This window comes from Ptychodera flava, chromosome 2 (genome assembly GCF_041260155.1).
Source record: "Ptychodera flava strain L36383 chromosome 2, AS_Pfla_20210202, whole genome shotgun sequence".
NCBI classification, from domain to species: Eukaryota; Metazoa; Hemichordata; class Enteropneusta; family Ptychoderidae; genus Ptychodera; species Ptychodera flava.
Window position 1 is genome coordinate 17,643,516 of NC_091929.1, and position 18,178 is coordinate 17,661,693.

Sequence of the window (18,178 nt, forward strand, 5' to 3'; positions counted from 1 at the left end):
GCCTCGTCCAAAGATATGAAGAAGCGCAGTGACGTTTTAGTCAAACTTGGTTTCAGTGCAAGACACGATGGATTATCTGTCTGGGTTCTGACCCAACAATATACTAGTATTAGTAAACCATTCAGGGAAAACATACAGATGTTAGTACTTTTTTACACACCGAGCAAGACAGACAACAAGACTATTATAAAAGAATATGGAATGGAGGTGTCAGAACGGGAGGCGTCAGACCTAGTCAGACAATTGAAAAATACACCATTCAGTAAACTAGTATTTCATTTACGTTACCCATATGACATACAATTGTTAGTATAAATGGGTAAATAGAAATGGGAGCAATTTAATCATGGCTTCTCGATAGGATCTGAAGGCTATACTGAAGGAACTCTAAGAGAACTATAATCGCAATCATACCAATCCATAATCCAAAAACATTAGGTCAAAATTTGTAAGACAATAGTTGTAAACATAGACACAAAACAGCACAAAAACAGACAGAAAATAGACGGTACAAAAAAAGTAAAATTCATGAAAGAAAGATATATGGACCTCTGGCCAAAAGACCAAGAAGTGATGTCAGGTGTTTCGAAAATAGTAAGCGCATCCTGCCCCACATGTGGCACCCGCCATATATCAATCTGTAAGTCAGATAGGTAGTGGTCACTAACTAAGGCCCAATGTCACCGATGCCATCAGTGATCATTTGTCGAAGAGAGATATTGTATTTATCTACCAGCTTGCGATACCTGCCAAAAAAGCGTTTGAATGTAGAGACAAGTCTTGCTCTGGTGTAACCTTGATTTAACAGTTTGAAAGAGAGATGGCCATGTCTCTCTACAAAATCACCATATGAACTGCATGCTCTTGCATATCGTATAAGCTGGGAAATGTATACCCCATAAGCAGGTGAGAGTGGAATATTACTGATGAGGTGTGGAAAATTAATTATACTAAAGTTGAAATCATCTCTCTTGTCATATAGCCTAGTAGAAAGGTGACCATTGGAGTCAAATTCAAGTAAAATGTCCAGATATGAAGCAGAAGAGGCCGTTTCTGTAGTTTCTTTAATCTCCAATTCTGGAGGATAAATCATAGCGAGATATTTACTGAATTCAGAGTTATTCAATGAAATAACATCGTCTATGTATCTAAATGTTAGGTTGAAATATTACAACCCAAGAACTGGTTTTGGAGGTGTACAAAAATTATATGAGGCAGCACGCGCCAGCAAACTGAAAGTTACTAAGAAAGAGGTGCAGGATTGGTTGCAAACTCAGCTAACTTATAATCTACATAAACCGGTCCCCCCTAGTCGAAGTGGTGGCAGGAGGCACATCTTGATATCATCGATAGACCCAGAGTGGCAGGCGGATGCCTGTATCATTCACAAAAGAGAATAATCGATGTGCTCAGTAAATATGCATGGGCCAGGCCTATACAGTCAAAAACGGTAGATGATACTTTTAACCCTTTCACCCCCAGTTACCTGTATACAGGTCAAACTTTACCATAGAAAAGAATGGATTTAGGACAAACCATGGTGGTGAAAGGGTTAAGGCGCTACAAGACATAATTAAGAAAAGTGGGAGGCAACCTGACAAATTTCAGACAGATGAGGGGCGGAATTTACTAAACGAAAAATGCCGAAATGGTTGGAGTTGGTATCTATTCACTGGTTTCACACGTTTAGTGATACAAAGCTAGTATTGTAGAATGATTTAATCGCAATTTGAAGACAATGATGTGGAAATACTTCACATACAGACAGAAACGTGAATCGCGCTCTATTCTACTACAACTTCTCGAGAACTACAACAACACTGTAACGGAAGTATCAAAATGAAACCTGTCGACGTAACAGAGGACACACGATTGGCAGTCATTTTGTACACTTTACGAGCCTGAGTTGGCGGCCGCGGGTGCTACCCCTGAATTCCAACCGGGAGGACGGGTTCAAATTACAAACACATGTGTTTCGTAATGGAAACTTAGTTACTGAACAAAATGGCCGTCGAAGGTGCACCCTCGGTGACAGTCCTCTTTTTTCTTTCTTTTCATGGGCAGGGGCGATTGATTGAGTAAACATGTAGGTGGTAGTTAAAGGGCTTATGACATGCCCCATACAACCAACGTAGAATCATTCTTTGGGTCTTGAAATTAGCCTACGTCACTGTCTTGCATTGCGTATCGCCCCCCTTGTCCAGATAAAACGCAAGTAAAAGTTACGGGTGGGCGTGTACCCCTAACCCAACTTGTTCGACTTTTTCAGCTTTTCGAAGTTGAGCCGACGACTTATCTTAATACGGGCAAACAGTCTTTCACACCTCCGCAATCTCATGTCCGTAAGGGTGTGAGGCAAGGGCTTCCTTTGCTCAGAACGTACACCAGGCGTACAACGCACGAGAGAGAACATTGTGTTTAGTTTGCTATAGTGACATGGTCATTTCAGGAAATACCAACAGTCACATGTTGCGTGCTGCCGATCGCCTCGCCGATCGAGTAAATTGAAATGACTGAAATTAAAATGACTTGTCAGGTATCTGATTAGGTGTACTATGCTTTCATGCCAAATATGGGAAATTTCATTGGGAAACATTTGCGAGCCAGGAAGCTTCCGTCTCTACACAATTGTGAACGGTGAAGACGGCGATTCAAAATGGCGACCCGACAATGAGGCGACAAGCTTTCTTTGTTTTTCTTCATCGAAACATGTACGAAATAGGCCCAACGCATCAATTTTTGCTGGGTTTGTTTGCTCTGAAAATGCATTGGAACATGGGTCGATTGCACCAAATGATATTTCTGTCAAAGGTCAACGTCCAACACAGCTACACTCAGAGTGATAGTTTTCGGAAAGGGTAGTGAATTTCGCCCAACCAAAGTCGTTTCATAAATGACGAGCACTACGAATTCTTATTACCATACCCACGTCCTCGGTTCTGTGGAGGACGTGCCATACCTTTTGTGTTTATCGTCAAAGTGTTAACACTACAGAAGTGGTATATAGGGGCTCAAGTTGCCAAAATTTTTGACCCCGTATTGAGTGCGTAGTAATTGAACTGCTATCGCAATAATCGGACGTCGTATTTGGAAAGTGAGTAGGGGCTAAATGTTTATAATTTGAAGCTTCAAAACCCAATTTTCATTTTCAATGTGTTTAAAAATCTGAATGTAAATATTTCGTGATAATTAGTTACCTTTAATATACAACATAACCATATTTCGACGTGTTTGGCGCTTACCTATGGGCTGTCTCTGTGTGTTGCTTTCGGCACCTTTTATCGTATGGTCTGGCTATTACATTGCTGAATTTGTATAGGCCGAAATAGCCTCTACTAAGCAAACTATCAAAAACGGGACAGCAGTATCACTTCACTTAATATGAGGTCACACAACTTGTAAGACGCTATCATTACGGAGCGAAGCGAGTCCGACGAACAGAATGTGATTGCATGTCCGAAAACTCAGGTCGTCCGAAAACTGCACACTGAGTGTACTGTAGGCCTACTGCAGCTACAACACGCAATGCATTGAATCGAAATACTCAGGCGCGGGATTGCTCCACATTTTATAAAATAAATTCAACCGTGAAAAGTTCAAACTAAGACTGATACTGTCTTATTTCATACAAAGAAATGAAAAGTAGGCTCGTCGTACTGTCAAATCTGTTCCGAGCATTCCATTGCTTTGTCCACTCGCGCTTTGTCATTCCGAGAAAGAATCTGACTCTGATTTGGAACCACTCGTCCCGGATGCCTGGGGTTGCCTATGTGTCTTTAAGCTAATTCCCCTCAAAATCACTTTCTGAATTCTGGTCAACACTGTCCTCGCTGGAAGCAACTTGATAAGTCCCTGCAGCTGGACCGCCGGTGTGGCTTCCTTGCCAGTGTTTACTTGGCGTCTGTGAGCACTGTTTATATAGCTGACTTTGTTTGTGGTCTAATTTATACAAGGACCGCTAAATACACTTTCGTGACAATAGCGTCATGCAAATGACGTCAATTCTACCTGTTGGTCAATATGCAAATACTGCTGCCTGGCTCGGGTGCGAAGAGACCCCTGATCACCCAGCAAGAAAAGGAAGTCAAATTTCGCCCTTCGCGAACATCTTTCTGAACTGACACAATATGCAATCCATAGACAGGTCCCCTAGCTGAGTTTTTGAAGGGAAAAAATGAAAACTTTGGAAATCATGTCAAAGGCCCTTTAATAAGTAATGCGTTGTACCAGGTCAGTTTTTTATCACTATTCATTAAAAATGTTTTCCTTAATCCAATTCTGTGATAAATAGAGAATATAAAGCTTTTTTTTAATATAGCCAAATACATATATGATGATGTTCCCCACAGTAGAAAATACACAGACTACAACCTAAACATAAACACACATCATGACACACCTTTACAATAAAATGTTCAATGCAATAAAACAATTATTTCATCAAAGTTGTGATATTTTATTTCAATGTCTCATATTTAATATCACATATATACAATATTTATGGCAAATTACAAATTTACAGTTGATCATTTTCTCAGTCATTCTTTTTGTACACACCTCTCAGTGCAATCCTTGGTTTTGTATGATCTGGATGGACTAACACATGATGGTCCTTCATCAGACATGTAATTTTTTTTAAATCATCACCGGGCATAGTTTGAAAATTTTGCAGATGTTTGTTGAATTTTTGGTGAATGGCCTCGATCCCTGTTCAGAAAAGAAACCCAAACCACGACTGTATTCCTTAACCCTCTGACCGACATGACTCTCTAAAAGGTGTAGCTTCGGAAACACATTTATTTCAGGGAATAAAGCCCCATTAGGTTTTTAATACTTGATTCTGTGAAAAAAGGTAAAGAAGAAAAGATTGGACAAATTAAATTATATGTAAAATTTGTAGCCTTGTAATTTACACAAATGAAATCCTACTTTTTTACTGAACACATACAAATCAATTATTATCATAATCTAAATCTCTGTGAGAGTGTTGAAATATTTTCAACAATATTTTATTCAGGTACGTATGTGTATTTTGGGTCAAAAAGTTGCCTCTCCAGAAAAGCAGCAGCTAATTACACAAACTAAAACACACAAAACGTGTTTTCCCACAATTACCATAATTATATGTAATGCACTTGGTCATCCCATGCACAGAAAAATACTGAAAATGTTTTCTTAATTTCTGACACCATTATACTACAAAGAATGATACATTATCAAATTAGTTGCATTGTATGTATGTATGTATGTATGTATGTATTGATAGATTGATGGATGGACGGATGTATGTATGTATGTCTGTATGTATGTATAGATGTATGATGTATGTATGTATGTATGTATGTGTGTGTGTATGTGTGTGTGAGTCTCGTAGCCCTCATACATACCTAACAAAGTAATTTCCTCATCAGTCAAGTCACGACTGACTTTATGTATATCTGTTGTGGCACTGACTAAAGTAGGTCAATAGTGGTTGGTATTTAGCAACGATAGCACGAGCCTCATGCACCAACTCAGGACAACCCTCTCTGTGTTTTGTACAACACTTTCACACAGATGACTGACATTTTCAGGCTGTAAATGAGTCAAAGTCAATAGACTGAGAATTGAAAAGTACTTACTCTTTGAACTCCAACAAAATAGTGCACTCTGAACATGGCACTGAAACAAAGCATGCTGGTAAAAGATTATAGCATACTGAAACAAAAAACTATGAACAGTTAGTACTGAAAATAAACCTGTAACAATGAAAATCTTTTCAATTCAAATAGAAATACTAAACCGTGTCTAAACTGAGCATGAGACTGAAAATGCTGTTTCAGTTTATAGAGGTTTATTTTAAATTGTGCTTATGGGCAAGGACTAAGAAAACTGTTCTGTATGGATAGTATTCCGGCTTGGATAGTGTTCAGTTTAGACAGGTTGTACTCTAAATAAATTGGAAGTTAGACATGCAAACAGGTCAACAATTACCGTGAAACATAAATCTGATATATTGATAATCTGACAGAAAAAACTGGGTTAAAGAAATAAAGGTACGTAAGGTACGTACTACTAAAGGTTCCAATAATAAACTCTCATTTTGAATTTTATTTCCTTACAAACCTTACAACATTTGTCTACCGGTACATGATCCCTACAAAGGCCTGACTGTGATAGCTTTGTAGGTACACATGAATTGAGGCTAGAGCAGACCCCAGACCTCTCACTGTGTAGCTGCATGTTGGGGTAATTTTGCTTTCAGTTCTTCTGCTTCCCTTCTCTATGGAAGTATAGAATGCAATACTATTACTGCATGGTACTGTAAATGCTAAGTTCATCATAAAATAGTATTAACCTTGTCATCTGCTTGTTTGTATGATGCAGTTTTCATAGATGCCATATGTCGCAATTCTTTGAGAGTGACACCGCTACCACCATCATCATCACTGTCATCATCACTGTCATCATCATCAGTGTCATCTTTAAGCATGACATTCTCGATTTGACAGCCAAGATTGTCAGCTGTCTCCTTGAGGGAGTCCGCCTCAGACTCACGTTTAACAAGCTCTTGTATGATGTTAGCATATTCATTGAACTGCTCAGACTTCAGGACCGGCTCATCGACACCATCTGTTTTTACCCAATAGGTAAAAATTTTGATGTCAAGTAGTCGACATGCAGCCTGGAGAAGTTTGAAAAACGGTGACAAATCCCAAGAGAGAGTGTGCAAAACTGGAACAGCAACCTGTGTAGATATGAAATAATTGATTTGGTCAGTGGATAACTGTGCATTATGCCTGAAATTGACAAGAGACAATGAATTATACAATGTGTATGTCAAAAAAGAATACAAACCCTTCACAGTGGGATTTCAAAGTATTGCTGTCTAACACAGTTGTTGTAGAGTTTGGCATCTTTCATTACACTTCCATTCATCTGGAAATTGATATTCTGCCATGATTTGAGCCAACGTCCTATTTTGAATCATTGGCCTTTCATCTGGAGCCATGTTTGCCGTTTCTGTGGTGAATGTTGTGTTATAGTGTCTTTAATGTACATAGCAAGTTTCATCAATTTTGATCAAGTCAATTCAGATAAATATCCCTAATTATGAAAATCCATTTAATATGCAAATTAGGAATTGGCTGAAGTAAAAATGTCTTTTGATTTTCAATAATGTTATATCACAGTATCTTTGATGTATATAGCAAGTTTCAACAACTACAATCAAGTTCATTCAGATATATATCCCTAATTGGGAAAGTTTATTAAATATGCAAATTCGGAATTGGCTGAAGTAAAAATGTTCAATGACTTTCAATAATGTTAAATCATAGTATCTTTAATATACATACCAAGTTTGGTCGATTTTGATCGAGTCAAATCAGACATATATCCCTAATTAGGAAAGCTCATTAAATATGCAAATTAGCAACTATCTTTCATGTCACCCTTAATGGTTCCCACTGCTGATACATCTTGGTGTGATCAACATTTGTAGCAAATCTCATCAAATTGTGTGTAGTCGTTTTTAATTTATATCTGTTTTTTCTAAAATCATTAATTATGCAAATGAGCAAAAAGTATGCAAGCCACACCACCAAAAACTAATCAGTTCTTACCATTTGCTAACTACGAAAGTACATTTTCTCACTGTAAAAATAGTAAGCAGGAGTTGGAGGTCGGTCGTAGATAGTGATAAAGTTTGTACAGGTCGATTTATTCAAATATTATTTACTTGTTTCAATCATTACTTTGTGAGCTAAATCAGTTACACCGATCAGTGTCTCAGTAAACTACCAAAACCAGATATGAACTGAAAATGCTCATATGTTTCCTTTTTATATTACAGTTGTGTAAAATTGGACCTTTGCCACATGTTTGCAACTTCATTAAAAGTATTATGATCAACATAATGAACAATAATCACCGTTGATTATGTCATGAAGTATACAAATGTGTAATTAGCTGAAATAAAAATATTAAAGTTCTTCGACTTCTGTCATTGTATCACCACTTTATATAGCAAGTGTAATTACCATTGGCCAAGTTCTTCAAGCCGTATATGATGAGCTGTGAAAGCTCATTAGATATGCAAATTATAAAGTATCTGACATGAAAATGTGAAAAAACTTTTGATATTGGTGTAACTGGTAAATTATCAATGTACATAGCATGTTTTGCCAACTTTGATCAAGTAAATCTCAGTATACATACCTAATAAGCAAAGTTCATTAAATATGTAAATTATGAATTGGCTGAAGTAAAAATGCATAATGATTAGCTCACGTGTGTAAACACGTGGGCTAATGTCATAGCGATGTCTGTCTGTCTGTCCGTGTGTGTGTGTGTGTGTGTCTGTCTGTCTGTCTGTCTGTCTGTTTACACGATAACTCAAAAACGCCTGAACGAATTCAAGTCAACTTTGGTAGACAGGTACCATATGCTACTTGCAAGAACTGATTAGATTTTGGTTAGTGTGGCTTGCATATTAATGAAGTTATGCAATATCATTTTTTTCCTTACAATGGTTTCTCTATGGAGACGGTAATGACAGTGTAGATATATATCAAGAAATACTGCACAAAATTTCATGAAACTTTTCACAGATGACAATCTCAGAACATTATCATGATACTGTAAGTGTCATGTCGATTATCTTCTCATTTGCATATTTAATGAACTTTTGTTATAAGTGAGATAACTCTGAAATTCCTGCACCAAACTTGATGATACTTGCAACAAATATTGATCTGATATATATCTAATTATACTTAGAAGCATTGGGCAGTGTAAAGATAATAAATAGCTCATTTGCATATTTTATGAAGTTTTGTAATTAGTCATATAACTCTGATATAATTGCACCAAACGTGATGAAATCTGCGGCAGATACTGATCCGACTGATCTCTAACTGTGGTGTAAAGCATTTAATATTGTGAAGTTAATTAAGGGTTCATTTGCATATTTAATGAACTTTGTAATTAGATATATAACTCTAAAATTACGGGACCGAAGTCAGTGAAGTTTGGTACACATATTGTTCTGATGAATATCTAAGTCTCTTTCATTCCACTCCGTGTTTCTACCATGCCTTTCCCTTCTCTCCCGATGGTGGCGCTCTCTTCAAAAGTACTTATTTGCATGCCTGTGAGCATGTGCAGTGTTCATCTATCCAGTCCTCCGCCATATTGCCCCTCATTCTACTTTTCCGAGCCGTATCTGCTACACGTACGCTACGGTATTGGTGGTCGCCGAGATGTCTGAGAAAGAGACAAGCGGAGCAAGAGAAGTAGTTGTCCCTCTATAAGTGCTAGCGTTGGCATGGAGGGTTCGACTGAGGTGTCGGCAGGACATGAAGCCAGAGAAGCATAGTGACGCTAGTCCCGCATTGGATATCATTGATACTCCAGGGGCGAGCACATGTCCAAGTAATATGCGTGACGGAATTGACGAGAGTCACTTTGAACCGTCGCAGGTCACGCCATCGCAGCAAGAGCAACAGGGTCCATCAAAGCAAGACGATACTGCTTCTTTAGCTTTGCTACTTACCAAGCTAGTATAGCAGAACCAACTTATGCTGCAAAGAAGTTCGCAACACCGGGAAGAGAGGAGTGGGTCGCCTCTGCAACGTAAGCGACGCTCCGAGGATGACGGGCAAGACGACGCAGCATACAAAATGAGAAGAGTTACGTACAGCGAAAGTGAGTCAGATTCAGCCAGTTCGTTTTCGGACTTTCTGAGTCAGTCCAAGAACAGGCTAGCTCAAGTCAACGTGATTCAGCTATGTTAGACGTCGATTTTGATGATGTTCCTGACCTTGTCAAGGGCCCGGTCACATGGCCGGTGGCTGACAAATCAGTTGCATGGCTTGCACGGCGTATTGACAAAAGTATGTCCGCCGGGCAGCTTAAGGCATTACTACAGAATTATCTGGTACCTGAAGAAAGTCAGAAGCCATTTCAAGTTCAGAAAGTACCCTCATCTCTCAAGGCATACCTGAACTCATCTGCACCAATCTGAGAACATATGACAAAGGGTTGTACAAGACTCATACCACTTTGCACTCAGCACTGCTGCCCATTGTCAAGGCTTTGGAGTTGGTATGTAACAAAGATAACTCTGCAGATAAGTTTACCACAGTGAAAACTGAATTAAAGGCAGCACTGTCAGATGCCTGTCACTTGATAGTTACTGGCAGTAATATGATGGCTGAGTCAGACAGGCAAGACTTAAGCATTTCTTCAAACCAGAAATTAGAGGGGTCTTGAATGACTGAAAGCCTACCAATGAGGGCTTCTTTGGTGGAGATTTATCAAAGCCATTACAGATACTAAGAAGTCCGTCAATGCTATGAAGTCTGTCTCTCAGTCCTACAAGTCTAGGTCAGCCTACAATAAGCAAGATCGCTTTAACCAGTCCTTTCGTGACAAGCGAAGAAATGAGCAATAGGCTAGTTATACCTACAAAGACAAGCAGTACTCCCAGAGAAATGATCTACAACAGTATCAGGCTGGTAAGAGGAAATATAAATCCAGACCTAATACTAAATAGAAGTCTCAGCAACCAGATAGATATACCACATGCAGGAAGACAATGATTTTTTGTTGAAGAATGGAAGAAAATCATTTCCAATGATTTCATTTTGAAAGTTATTATTGGTTATAAACTTCAGTTGACCAGCACACCTATACAAAACATTCAACCAGGTACAGCAACTAAATCATCAGAAGAACAGACAGTTATTCAACAAGAAATAGACACCTTACTGAGCAAGAAAGCCATAGTAGCGGTGCCACCAGCTGATAACCAGTTCATATCTAGGATATTCACTATCCCTAAAAAGACTGGTGGCTGGAGGGTCATCATTGATTTACGAGAGCTCAATAAATTCATCAAGAAAACTCACTTCCGTATGGAAGGACACTCTGACATTGAACAGTTGTTGTCTCCAGGAGACTACATGACCTCGATTGACCTTACTGATGCTTATCTAATGATTCCTATTTATCCTGATCACCGCCATTTACTGTGCTTCATTTGGCAGGGACAGGTCTACCAGTATACATGTCTACCTTTCGGACTGACATCCTCACCAAGAGTATTTACCAAGCTCTTAAGAGTGATTCTTTCACATGTACGAAGGATTGGAATAACTTGCAGCAGTTACCTAGACGATCTTATCAACATTGGACACAGCATAGCATCAACTCAGACCAATCACAACCTGGTATGGGATGTTTTATGCGGGTTGGGCTTCATACCAAATGTAAGCAAGTCTTGCATAGTGCCAACCAGAGACAACTAACACATCTAGGCAAAGTGTACAACACAGTGCAAATGGAAGTCTCTCTACCACAAAGCAAAGTAATGAAAATCCAGACAACTGCAAGCAAACTACATGCAAGAGAAACTGTAACACTACGAGAAGTAGCACACTTTCTGGGACTAGTAGAGGATGCAAGAGGGGCAATGATTGCAGCTGCCACCCATTACAGACATATTCAACGAGACCTGATTCAGCATCTATACAGTCAGAATTGGGAGAAGAAAATACATTTGTCCAACGAAGCAAAAGTAGAACTTCTTTGGTGGATGGAACAGTTACCCAACCACAATGGCAGACCTATATCCATCAACCAGTACCAACCGTTACAATACAGACAGATGCCTCACTTCAGGGCTGGGGAGCACTATGCGACAACAAAACAGTGCAAGGCCACTGGTCAGCAGAGGAAAGGACACGCCACATCAACGAACTGTTGACAGTAATGTTTGCTGTTCAGTCCTTTCTGCAAGACAAGACCAATATACATGTGGTAGTACAGATAGACAATACAACAGCAGTGGCGTATATCAACCACCAAGGGGGAACCATTCAAAGAAACTATGTACAACAGCACTACAAATTTGGGAATGGTGTCTCCAACGCAGCATAACTCTGCAGGCAGAACACATTCCAGGACTTCAGAACCGAATGGCAGATGCACTATCAAGACAGCCAGAAGACCCACACGACTATATGCTGAATCCAGTAGTATTCAGACAGTTGTGTCAAGTGACTGTCACACCGACAATAGACCTGTTTGCCAGCCGTGTCACCAGACAACTTCTCAAATATATTGCATGGAAGCCCGATCCACAAGCAGTGGGCCAGGATGCTTTTACAATCCATTGGGCTACAGAGAGACCATACCTATTTCCACCACTTCCACTGATAGGACGATGTTTACACAAGATAACACAAGACAGGGCAGTAGTACTGTCATAGCACCAGTGTGGGCAAATCGATCATGGTACACCAGACTGTTACAAATGTCGGTTCAGCAACCATTCTTACTGCCACATCAGGAACAACTAGTCACCAATCCTCACACGAACAGACCAGTTCATTTCAACATTCATCCGTTAGCCGCCTGGATACTCTCCGACGACACTATAGAGGCAAGGGCTTTTCAGAGAAAGTTACCAAGATGCTTCTCAGAGCCACAAGACAGCAGACTTCAGTTCAGTATGACAGAAAATGGAAGACCTATTGTAGCTGGTGTCTACAAAGGAAAATTAATCCACTTTCAGCACCTGTAACAGAGGTCACAGAATTTCTCTCAGAGCTTTCAACCCTACACAACCTAGCTTATAGTACAGTGAATGGATACAGGTCTGCAATTTCATCAGTGCATTTGCCAATTGATGGTCAGCCTATAGGAGATCATCCCATGATTAAGCTTTTCTTTCGAGGCATTTTCCATATAAAGCCCCCAAGACCTTGTTATGTTACAACTTGGGAGGTATCAAAGGTCACAAGATTTCTGGAAACACTTCATCCGGCAAGAACTTTGAACATGAAGATGCTTACTTTCAAGACTGTCATGCTTATAGCACTGACCTCTTCAGATAGAGGGCAAGCCATCAAACAACTCAACATTGAGTATATATCTCTATGAATTCTATATACTTTGTTATACCAGAATTGACGAAGACTTCATCGCCAAACAAGCCCAACAGAACCATTAAATGTCCAAGTTTTCCAAGCAATAGGAAATTGGATGTTCGTAATTATGTCAGACACTATATTGAACGCACTATGCCACTTAGAGACAGGGCAGTTGCCAGGGGACTCAAGAGACCAGCTCAGCTGTTACTGTCATACAGACCACCTCATCACCCGTTGTCATCACAGACAATCGCAAGGTGGGTGAAGACAGTACTAACCATGGCAGGAATAGACACCAGAGTATTAAAGCTCACAGTGTTTGTGGTGCAGCCACATCAGCAGCCTTGTTCCAGGGAGCCACACTTCAACAAGTACTCCAGTTAGGAGACTGGGCAAATGACTCTACTTTCTGCAAATTTTACCAAAGACATGTTGACTCATCTGAAGTTGGCAAATTGGTATTGCAGGCTTCCCAAGGAACAAGAAACTGACTGGGTGAGTGGACAAAATTATACTGGCTATAGTCCATTGTATTTTAGGTGGTGCCTTTGTGCTTTACCACTGCATCCAGCTTGGCAATCGGCATGGTAGAAACACGGAGTGGAATGAAAAAGACTTCCAATTTGCCTAGGGTCTTACCTGAAGTGCAAATTTACAGTCTTTGAATGAAACGTAGTGTTTCTACCTTATTCCCACCCACCCAGCCCAACTCAGTGGTCAAAAGCTACCAGGTCACAGCACTGCTTACAGTGTTTTCTTTACTGGCTCGTCCAAGTAGAATGAGGGGCAATATGCGGAGGACTGGATAGATGAACACTGCGCATGCTCACAGGCATGCAAATAAGTACTTTTGAAGAGAGCACCACCATCGGGAGAGAAGGGAAAGGCATGGTAGAAACACTACGTTTCATTCAAAGACTGTAAATGCACTTCAGGTAAGACCCTAGGCAAATTGGAATTGTACTGAGAAGCATTTGGCAGTGTCATGTTAACAAACAGGTCATTTGCATATTCTATGAATTTTGTAATTAGTCATATAACTCCAAAATAACTGCACCAAATGTGATGAAGTCTGCTGCAGATACTGATCCGATACATACCTAATTGTTGTGTAAATCATTTAGTTGTGTGGAGTTAATTAAGGGTTCATTTGCATATATAAACTTTGTAATTAGGTATGTAACTCTGAAATTACGGCACCAAATTTGGTGAAACGTGCTACAGATATTGATTTGATAAATATTTAATTGTGCTATGAAACATTGAACAGTGTCAAGTTAATTTAGGTCTCATTTCCATATCTAATGAACACAGTAATCAGTGACATTACTCTGAAATTACAGCATTAAATTAATTGAAACGTGCTACAAATGTTGATCTGATGGATATCTAATTGTCCCGCGAAGCATGAGCAGTGTCAAGTTAATTAACAGCTCATTGCATATTAAATAAAGTTTTGTAATTAGTGATTTAACTCTGAGAGTACTGTGCGAAGTTGATAACAGATATCTTATTTTTCTGTGAAGCGTACTACTATTAATGAACCTGTTGTAAAACACGTGAGCATATTCAGTTCATATCTGGTTTTCAATAATGTTGTATCATGGTATATGCAATATATGTAGCAAGTTTTGTCAATCTTGGTCAAGTCGATTCAGATATCTATCTCTAATTAGGAAAGTTCATTAAATAAGCAAATTAGGAATTGGGAAAAGAAAATGCTTAATGACTTTCAATAATATTGTATTATAGTGCCTTTAATGTACATAGCACGTTTCATCAATGTTGATCAAGTCAATTCAGATATATATCCCTAATTATGAAAATTCTTTTAATATGCAAATTAGGAATTGGCTGAAGTAAAATGTCTTTTGACTTTCAATAATGTTATATCACAGTATCTTTGATGTATATAGCAAGTTTCAACAACTACAATCAAGTTCATTCAGATATATATCCTAATTGGGAAAGCTATTAAATATGCAAATTTGGAATTGGCTGAAGGAAAAATGCTTAATGACTTTCAAAAATGTTGTATCATAGTAGCTTCAATACATGTAGAAAGATTCATCAACTTTGGTCCAGTCAATTCAAATATATATCCCTAATTAGCAAAGTTCATTAAATATGTAAATTAGGAATTGGCTGCTGTTAAAACGCTTAATGACTTTCAATAATGTTAAATCATAATATCTTTAATATACATACCAAGTTTGGTTGATTTTGATCCAGTTAAATCAGACATATATCCCTAATTAGGAAAATTCATTAATATGCAAATCTTTCATGTCATCCCTTAATGGTTCCCACTGCTGATATATCTTGGTGTGGTCAACATTTGTAGCAAATCTCATCAAATTGTGTGTAGTCGTTTTTATGTATATCCGTTTTCTCTAAAATCACTAATTATGCAAATAAGCAAAAAGTATGCAAGCCACACCCACCAAAATCTAGTCGATTCTTCCCATTTGCTAACTGAATCTATGTACCAGAATTGATTCTGACCTGTTGAGCCATTTTTGGACACCGTGGCGCAAAGCGCCAAAGGTGTCCTATGTTGCCACATTTTCTGTGTGTGTGTGTTAGTCTGTCCGTCTGTCCGTCTGTCCGTCCGTAGACAGATTTTGTTCCACTCATAACTTGAGAACCCCTGAGTCCAATTGTATGAAATTTGGTATGTATCATTGTTATGATAAGATCTAGATCTGATTAGAGTTTGGTGGGTGTGGCTTATTAAATAAATGCTCATTATGGCTCAAATTTGGATGTACATGTACTGGTAAAAAAAGGTGTCAAGTATGAGTAACGAAATTTTTTGTATAGCGCTATCTAGTGGTGGGAATTATCTGAACTTTGGATCTGATGCTGTCCAATGAATTGTTACTGCTACCACAATCCCTGTGCTCCTATATCATCTTTTCCCCAGTGCACGATTGTAATCCTGTACTTGAATAAGAACTACGTCCAATTCATTAAGATTTACTGTGTACATCATGAAAACCATATCATGAATACTGATATATGTGTGATCATTTTTGGAATAAAATAAATGTATCAAGTGGTGTTTTTGGAAATTCGTATGATCTGAGTCACACATCTGATAGACTAAGTACGAACATGCTATGGCTGCTGAAAGCGCTGAGTTTGTAAGCGTGTGGGAATTTTCTAAGCATTTTTTCTCGTTTAATTTGGCAAATTATCAGCAAATACCTCAATACTTCATGGTAACCCTTTCTTCTCAATCGTTTCCTGGAGTTTCAAAGTCATACGAACAAAAATGAGTGAAAAATTTTGATGCAAAAATCGTGCATCGGCGAGAGTGGCCACCATGTTTTCAACTCGCTAGTTTTTAGCCCACTGCTGAGCCTGTGTATACACAGCATTCTATCGCATTGATCTTTTCCCGGTGCACGATTGTAATCATGTACTTGAAAAAGAACTACGTCCAATTCATTAAGATTTACTGTGTACATCATGAAAACCACATCATGAATACTGATATGTGTGTGATCATTTTTGGAATAAAACAAATGTATCAAGTGTTGTTTTGGAAATTCGTATGATCCGAGTCACATGTCTGACAGACTAAGTACGATCATGCTACGGCTTCTGAAAGCGCTCAGTGTGTAAGCGTGTGGGAATTTTCTAAGCATTTGTTCTAAGCATTTGTTCTCGTTTAATTTGGAAAATTATCAGCAAATACCTCAATACTTCATGGTAACCCTTTCTTCTCAATTTCTTCCTGGAGTTTCAAAGTAATACGAACGAAAATGAGTGAAAAATTTTGATGCAAAATCGTGCATCGGCGAGAATGGCCGCCATGTTTTCAACTCTCTATTTTTGGCCCACTGAGCCTGTGTATATATACACAGCGTTTCGCATTTGAGCGTAACCGTAAAGAGACTGACAGTATTCATATATAAAAAGCCCATGATTCGAGCGTTATTTTCGTGTTTTTCGTTTGAATTTCTTTAAAGCATCTAAAAACATTGAAATGACTTTTAATTAACAAACAAATGAAAAAGTAAGAAATTTAATTCATTATCTGCAAAATGAAAATATTTTCGACAAGCTGAATCATGCAGCTCAAAAGGGAACAATCAATGTTTTGGACGAGTGTGATCACGTGAGCGATTTTCGCGGGGATTCCCAGACCTATCATCGTTCATAGCTGCGGCGCTCGAAAACGCAGCCACTTTCTGTGGAACGGGATGAAATTTTCTTTCAGGTGAGGCGTTTCAAGTCACTGTTCAAAAAAAATATTACTTTTTTATCAGTTGTTTTACCGTTTCATGACACATTTTTTTTATTCAATCACTTATTGACCTGAAAAACGACGATATTTAGTACTCTTTTTCAGCAGACTTTTGTAAGTAGCTGCCGGTACGGCTGTCAAAATACTATTGTTTTCAAAGTACATTTTGAGTGAACTTTGTAAATTAACACCCTGAACCATAGTGTAATGTTTTGCTTGGAATTTTGTTGCTATTGAGGTTCATCCGTAGTTTTTTATAATGATTGTTTAAGTTAGTTGTTTTTAATGTTCCTTTCCATCATCAAACATCGACAAGTACCGGTATAAAACTAGCCCTATAATCACATAAGAGCTTTGTTAACTGGTAAATTACTTTTGTTCGTTCTTGATATGTCTTTAAAATATTTGTTCCCAAAGAATGACTGCACGCAGTGTTTCATTGCATGAAATTCATTTTCCACTGCACTGTCTTCACACATACCTATTGGCCACGGTGTCCACCCAAGTCTCACTTTGATTGAGATATCGGACCAACAGACAGACAGACATCGCTGCTACATATGCTCACGTGTGTAAACACGTGAGCAAAAAATGGGGTGGCTTGCAGCAGTTCTGTTGCACTGATCCTTGAGTCGAGCGCAATTGATACACCACAGCACCACTGCATGGTGTATCATCAACAATTGACTACTTCTCTGAAGCTGCGGTTCTGATTGCTGTGAATTAAATAGTATGGAGGTTCCTAAATTACATCATGCACTCATTTACAAATTTGCGTATTTGTGTTTGCGTGCAATCGTTGCCCCTTTTTGTCAAAAAATCTTCTCTCAAATGATTGTCCGATTGGTTTGAAACCTTGTATGGAGGTACCTAGGGGTGACTTTGGCAAGGCTATTCAAATTGTGATGAAATCTAAAGTATTGTAATTTTTGGACGATTTTGCCACTTTTGGTCAAAAACTCTCCTTCTTAGAATCCCTTGCAAGATAAACTTTCAAATTAGGTAT